At 43.5% G+C, this 7,155-nt stretch overlaps 1 non-coding gene across 1 annotated transcript; it reads right to left on the bottom strand.

The window, feature by feature from the left end:
• Positions 1 to 4,490: 4,490 nt before the first annotated feature.
• Trnae-cuc (transfer RNA glutamic acid (anticodon CUC)) lies at positions 4,491 to 4,562 on the bottom strand. Its single transcript has one exon. It is a non-coding gene; the product is annotated as a tRNA-Glu (tRNA).
• Between the last annotated feature and the right edge of the window lie 2,593 nt (positions 4,563 to 7,155).

Below are 7,155 nucleotides of genomic sequence, written 5' to 3'. Positions count from 1 at the left end.
GGCCAGAGGTTAACCAGAGAGATGACTGGCACTGTTCACAGTTACAAAGATGATGTACATAAAACATCATGATGATAGATAACCACTATATCCACAGTTGTGAAGGCGTGATTATTCAGTATATGAATGCTGATGGTGACAGGTTCGATTCGCGGTCGGTACTGGAACTTTTTGTAATGGATTTTTTCTTAGCTTTCTTCGTTATAGAGTATCTTTGTGCCTGCCACACGCTATACACATGCAAAATGATCATATGCAAAGGAAACTCTCAGTTAATAACTGTGGAAGTGCTCATAGAACATTAAGCTGAGTATCAGGCTTTGTCTCAGTATGGACGTTAAACAAAAAAGAAGATGAAGATCATGGAGATAGAGCCCTTGCATAGCTGGTAGCCACGGGTTAACCAGAGAGGTCACTCGCAGTTTTTTTTTTCGGTTACAAAGATGATGGATATGAAAAATCATGAAAATAGAACCGTCGCATGCCTAGTTTTGGTATCATGGTCAAAATGTCCTCGACACAGGTTCCTCCAGGGCACATTCCGGTGGCCACGGGTTAGCCAGGGAGGTCACTGGTCATTTTCATGATTACTAAGATGATGGATATGAAAAATCATGAAGATAGAGCCGTCGCATGCCTAGCTTTGGTGTCATGGTCAAAATGTCCTCAAAACAGGTTCCTCCAGGGCACATTCCGGTGGCCACGGGTTCGCCAGGGAGGTCACTGGTCATTTTCATGGTTACTAAAATAATAATAGATATGGAAAATCATGAAGACAGAGCCGTCGCAAGCCTAGTTTTGGTGTCATGGTCAAAATGTCCTCGACACAGGTTCCTCCAGGGCACATTCCGGTGGCCACGGGTTAGCCAGGGAGGTCACTGGTCAAGTTCATGGTTACTAAGATGATGGTTATGAAAAATCATGACGATAGAGCCGTCGCATGGCTAGTTTTGGTGTTATGGTCAAAATATCCTCGAAACAGGTTCCTCCAGGGCACATTCCGGTGGCCACGGGTTGGCCAGGGAGGTCACTGGTCATTTTCATGGTTACTAAAATAATGGATATGGAAAATCATGAAGATAGAGTCGTCACTCGTCACAAGCCTAGTTTTGGTGTCATCACAGACAAACAGACATACTACTCAAATCGCAATCATCGCACGATTTAACGGTCATTTTGAAAAAAAAATTGTGGTGCGGACTGTGCTCGCGTGTGTCATGGTGGCGCTGCTGTACCTACATCACCTCTCAGTTTTGGAGAGAAATGAACGCGACGCCGATCAATGTTTACATAAAATGACTCAATCATGAACCTTCATTCATGTTTTATGAATGGATGACGCCTCGGGGGAGTCGTCATCTGCAAAATTGTTACATCGAGCCGAGGGAAACAACACCTGCAAATGAATGCTTCGGATTGAGCATTATAGAGGGTGCTAGTGAGATGCCAAACGATGTTTTTGAAGCAATTTTCTTCTAAGTAGTATGTCTGTTTGTCTGTGGTGTCATGGTCAAAATGTCCTCGACACAGGTTCCTCCAGGGCACATTCCGGTGGCCACGGGTTAGCCAGGGAGGTCACTGGTCAAGTTCATAGTTACTAAGATGATGGTTATGAAAAATCATGACGATAGAGTCGTCGCATGGCTAGTTTTGGTGTCATGGTCAAAATGTCCTCGAAACAGATTCCTCCAGGGCACATTCCGGTGGCCACGGGTTAGTCAGAGAGGTCACTGGTCATTTTCATGGTTACTAAAATAATGGATATGGAAAATCATGAAGATAGAGCCGTCACAAGCCTAGTTTTGGTGTCATGGTCAAAATGTCCTCGAAACAGGTTCCTCCAGGGCACATTCCGGTGGCCACGGGTTAGTCAGGGAGGTCACTGGTCATTTTCATGGTTACCAAAATAATGGATATGGAAAATCATGAAGATAGAGCCGTCGCATGCCTAGTTTTGGTACCATAACTGAAATGTCCACGAAACAGGTTCCCGCGAGGGCCATTCCGACACCCGGGACAGGACCAGATCGTGTTGACCGGTTCCACATGTCCGCTATCAGACGCGCATTATTCAGTTGGACATTTTTGCTGAAGACACCAACATTGTATCTAGTAAAGCATGTAAACCATAATTGAAAGCGTATGCCGTGTACTGAGTACACGACGCGACCGCTCGAGTAACGGGCTGATTCACAAAAAAGTTACACCAGCGGGCCAGCGGTCGCGCCGGTGTACTGAGTACACATTCAAAATGTAAGGTTAGAATTACGTATTTTTCGAGTACTTTCCGTGCATTTTTTCATTTTTTTTCTGTCTTACTAACAAGAAGAAGAGTGGATCTTGGAATAGGACCAACACCCGGTTCAATTTGGTGCGAATTTCGATTATTTTTTTGCATTTTTCTGAGATGCGTGTACTCAGTACACGCAATCGACTGATGGTGGGTTAAATTGTTTAATTAAACACATCATTTGGTAATCCAATTGCGCTTCCAGGAAAGAGATTTCTTTATCAGTGGAATACAATTTAAAATATGCATCATCTGAGCATGTGACAAATCTGTTTGCAACAAATTTTCGGCGGTCGGCTGTGTTATGGTAACGGCTCATCGACGTTTCTTGGAGGTTCTCAAAAGCGCATCATTGAGGAAGTGGCCATTCTGAAACGAGATTCCCCCAAGCCCCTACCCAGCAACTTCCACGACCGATCTAATGAAGTTTCGCAGGTTTCGCCATTCGCAGCTGCGTGCTATCTCCATTAAGCCACAGACAAACAGACATACTACTCAAATCGCAATCATCGCACGATTTAACGGTCATTTTGAAAATAAAGTGTGGTGCGGACTGTGCTCGCGTGTGTCATGGTGGCGCTGCTGTACCTACATCGCCTCTCAGTTTTGGAGAGAAATGAACGCGACGCCGATCAATGTTTACATAAAATGACTCAATCATGAACCTTCATTCATGTTTTATGAATGGATGACGCCTCGGGGGAGTCGTCATCTGCAAAATTGTTACATCGAGCCGAGGGAAACAACACCTGCAAATGAATGCTTCGGATTGAGCATTATAGAGGGTGCTAGTGAGATGCCAAACGATGTTTTTGAAGCAATTTTCTTCTAAGTAGTATGTCTGTTTGTCTGTGATTAAGCTGCAGGAGGAGGAAGATGAACCGGAAGTGTCCGCCCGGAGCAGAACATAATCGAAGTCGTTCCGGAGACAACGGAGATAGTGAAGCATTTGGACTCCAACAACATAGTCATGCAGGCCAACCCGTCGGCACCGAGCTACTGTCGTCGGAACTAATTAGGTATGCCAGTTGGTGATCGGCCCAGGGTGCCCGTTGGGATGGTGATGTACAATTTCTTACTTTTGCAGAGTGTGTGCTTCGTCCTAAGCAAAATAATATGATTTATATAAGAACCAGTTGAAAATAAACATCAAAATATAATCATGTTTTATTTTATAATAAGTTTTGACTTTAAATTTTAGCGCGAAATATGGAAAAGCAATCAAAACAAAACATAGTATATTGTATTAGGTTTCTCGTAGAGCTTATATTAGACGTGTAATAATAATTATTAGAAAAAGAACATGAAAGGTTCAAGACAAACAAAACAAAACAAAATGTACTGTTCATAACATTTTTCTAATAGGCTTCAAAAACATTCTGCATACTTTTCATTGGGTAAACGAAATGGCAAAAATGTATAACATTTTCTTATACATTTAATAAGGAATTTTCTCTTCGTGTGCTTTTCTATGATTCTTCATTACACCAACAAAGCTAGCCATGAAAATGTTTGACATTTCACAGGTCATTTTGATAGACCACACACATGCTCGAAAAAGACGGATAATACATTCTACTCAATCGATCTTGTTGCCGTCCTTTTCATGCTCATGTTACATCTGTCAAAATGACCTGAGAATTGTCAGTCGTTTTGAGGTTAGGTTCGTTGGTGTAATGGGAGCTTGCACAGTGACGTCACTTTTTATCTCCTTCTCTTTCTCTCCTACGGCGTCGACCCATATCCGAGTAAACATTGCCCTCAAAATTTTGAGGGCAATGTTTACTTTTTGTATGAGAATTTGCGAGGTTATGTTTTTGGTGCAAGCCTCTATTCTTTATTACACCACCAAACCTAACCTCAAAATGATTGACAATTCTCAGGTCATTTTGACAGATGTAAAACGAGCATGAAAAAGACGGCAACAAGATCGATAAAGTAGAATATAACATCCGTCTTTGTCGTGCATGTGCGTGGTCTGTCAAAATGACCTGAGAAGTGTCAAACATTTTCATGGCTAGCTTTGTTGTTGTAATGAAGAATAAAGAATTGACCAGAGCTATCGAAGCGGCACACAGAATCAATGAACGATGCTTGGGAACTAGCTAATCATTCACAATGTGTACGAAAGCAATTTAATGAATTTAGTTTGAAGACCAAAATTAAATTAAATTTTATCTAACGCGAACCATAAAAAAATTTCCCATACCGGGAATCGAACCCGGGCCTTCCGGGTGAGAGCCGGATATCCTAACCACTAGACAATATGGGACTTGTTGAAGGTCGGGGTCTACATGCCAAAAACATTCTATCAAATTTTTATTAAATAGCATTCAACCGAGGACCATGGCAGTTTGAGTATCATTCAAGCATCTCCACAAGAGTAACTCTTTACAATCCCCCAGAAAGCGAGGCTAATTGCGATAAATTATCTCCTTCCATCAGCTTCATAACAAATACCTTTCAAAACACCCGAAACCATTTCTATACGCTAAATAGGTTGGTCCCTATGCACCCGAAGAGAGACTGTGTTAGTGAGCTGAGCACGTGTGCGTCAACGAGCTCTCAGTAGGTTAGGTAGGTAGGTACGATGAGTATGGATGTTGTTGCTTGCTGTTGGCCAACATGATTTATTATTCAGCGACCTTTTTCATCGGCAACGCGACGTTGTTCTCGTTTTGGCCAGCTCGCATCGTTCGCGTGACTTTGGGTCGGATCGGGGGGACTTCAGACGGTACGTATTTGGCACTTTAGACGGGTGGCGAGATGAGCTGTTGATGTCGATGTATTGGCGGTAATTAATTACCTTATCTCGGGTGTGAATATACCCACGCGAGTGAACGGAAGCTGTACGCTGGAGTTTCATTGGCATTAACATTTGGACCGGTTACAATTCGATGGAAATCTATCTCTGTCTGTCTGACCCTTATGGATTTAGAAACTACTGGACCGATTGTCGTGAAATTTTGTATGCGTAAGTTTTTGAGGCCGAGGAAGGTTCTTAGCATAAAGTGAGACTCCTCCCATCCCTAGAAAGGGGGGCTCCCATACAGATGACTTTGCGGAGGACTTCTTTAGGGTCAAGGGGAAATTAAATAGGGGTTTTCATCTAATTCCCATCTCAGTAAGCACCGATCAATAATGATCGATTTTAATCTCGTCTTACGCACCTTGCCTTACGGCCATTTTGGTATCGATTACTACACGCAAAACAAGAAAAGCTACCAAAAATTGAGATATGACTTTTCTACCAATTTATGTATTAAGGACGTACAGAAAATGTGATAAATCATAATCCATTCGTTGTATTAAGATGCGCTACACGGTTCCATAGCTTCCATACCACTACACACAAACACCTCCATTCAAACCCGAGAAGTTGAACCGGGTTGCGTCTAAAAATAACTTTCGCTTCGAGGACCGTTCGCAATGCTGTTTTATTTTGTATGGCGAGTTTTAAAATTTTTAAAACTCGCCATACAAAATAAAACAGCATTGCGAACGGCTGAGCTTCGCGTCTTAATGTCTACATGGAATTTTCCATTTGCAAACAGCTCACTGCCGGATGCGGGCTTTTCAGTGCACAATGGGTCTAGAGTCGTATTTACGAAGACAAAAATTCATCATCCATCATGAAATCGCAAATAAAATGATTAGAAAGCAGATTTTTGAATCAGTTTAACCAAACGAACCACCCTAACATAACACATAACATAACATTCTGATGCTGTCAAAGTTTATTCCTAATCGCTTATTGAACAGCTCGAATCCAGCCCTCCAGTATTATGGAAGAAAGCCATACCATTTTCTGTCCAGTATTATGGAAGAAAGCCCTACCAGTTCGGCAATGCCAGTTGGAGGGTGGCTATTCTACTTCGGGTGGCTTTCTCGCTGCGTTCGTTGACCTTTTCCTGGGCGAACCGGTTGAGTGCCGAGGTCGGTCCGGCGATTCCGGTTGGAGGGTGGCTTCCGGTTCGCTGGCGCCCCGACGACTCGAACCCGGTTGATTCGACGTAGTTTCTTGCGACTCAGCGTAGTCCCCGGCGGTGGAGCTAGCTTACTCCGACGGCAAGGATGGCAATCTAGTGATCATGATCAGATTTCGAATGTGTCGCGGTTGAAAGGCATCGCGCGATCATAGCAACAACGATAACAGTTTGTCGTCAAGCATCATAACAAACTAAGGTCCGAGAAGAATGATTCGCTCGGCATGTGCGGGCGCGATGTGATCGCTATCATGAAGTCGAAATGATAAATTAGTGATTTCATTCACTTTTTGAGCATTCTTACTTCTTTAACTTGAAGATATGCTTATGAATGTATTATTTCTAATAATGAATGCGGTTTACTGGTGCATAAGTGGCCTAAATTGTGATGAATAAAATTTATCACGACTAGTAACATGATCCGATAACGGGTCATCACGCGATAAACCATGCATCAGATGCTTTGATTGCACGGTGATACGAGCACAGTGTGAGGCGTCGGCATCATGCTACTGCAAGAACACGGCTATCTTGGATTATTCGTATCCTGTATCATTTATCGCTTGAAATGATTTTCTTCCATCCTTGTCCGACGGAGAGTTCTCCGGCGGTAGAATATCTCCCGAAACCGTTGTTCGCGTTGCGTATTCCTTCGATGTTGATTGGCAGGGTGTCGAAGTCGGTCCGGCGATTCCGGTTGGAGGCTTCCGGTACGCTGGCGCTCCGACGACCCGAACCAGTGGTTTTCCACGGGCGCTGATTACTCAGATAGTCCCCGGCGGTGAATCTATCCTACTCCGACGAAGAGTTCCCCGGCGATGGAAGATCTTCCGAACCGATACTTCCCAGACCGGTGCCGAGGTCGGCCCTGCGATTCCG

Source organism: Aedes albopictus, chromosome 3 (assembly GCF_035046485.1).
Source record: "Aedes albopictus strain Foshan chromosome 3, AalbF5, whole genome shotgun sequence".
NCBI classification, from domain to species: Eukaryota; Metazoa; Arthropoda; class Insecta; order Diptera; family Culicidae; genus Aedes; species Aedes albopictus.
Note: the sequence above shows the minus strand (reverse complement) of the source record. Positions and strands in the feature narration are given on the sequence as shown.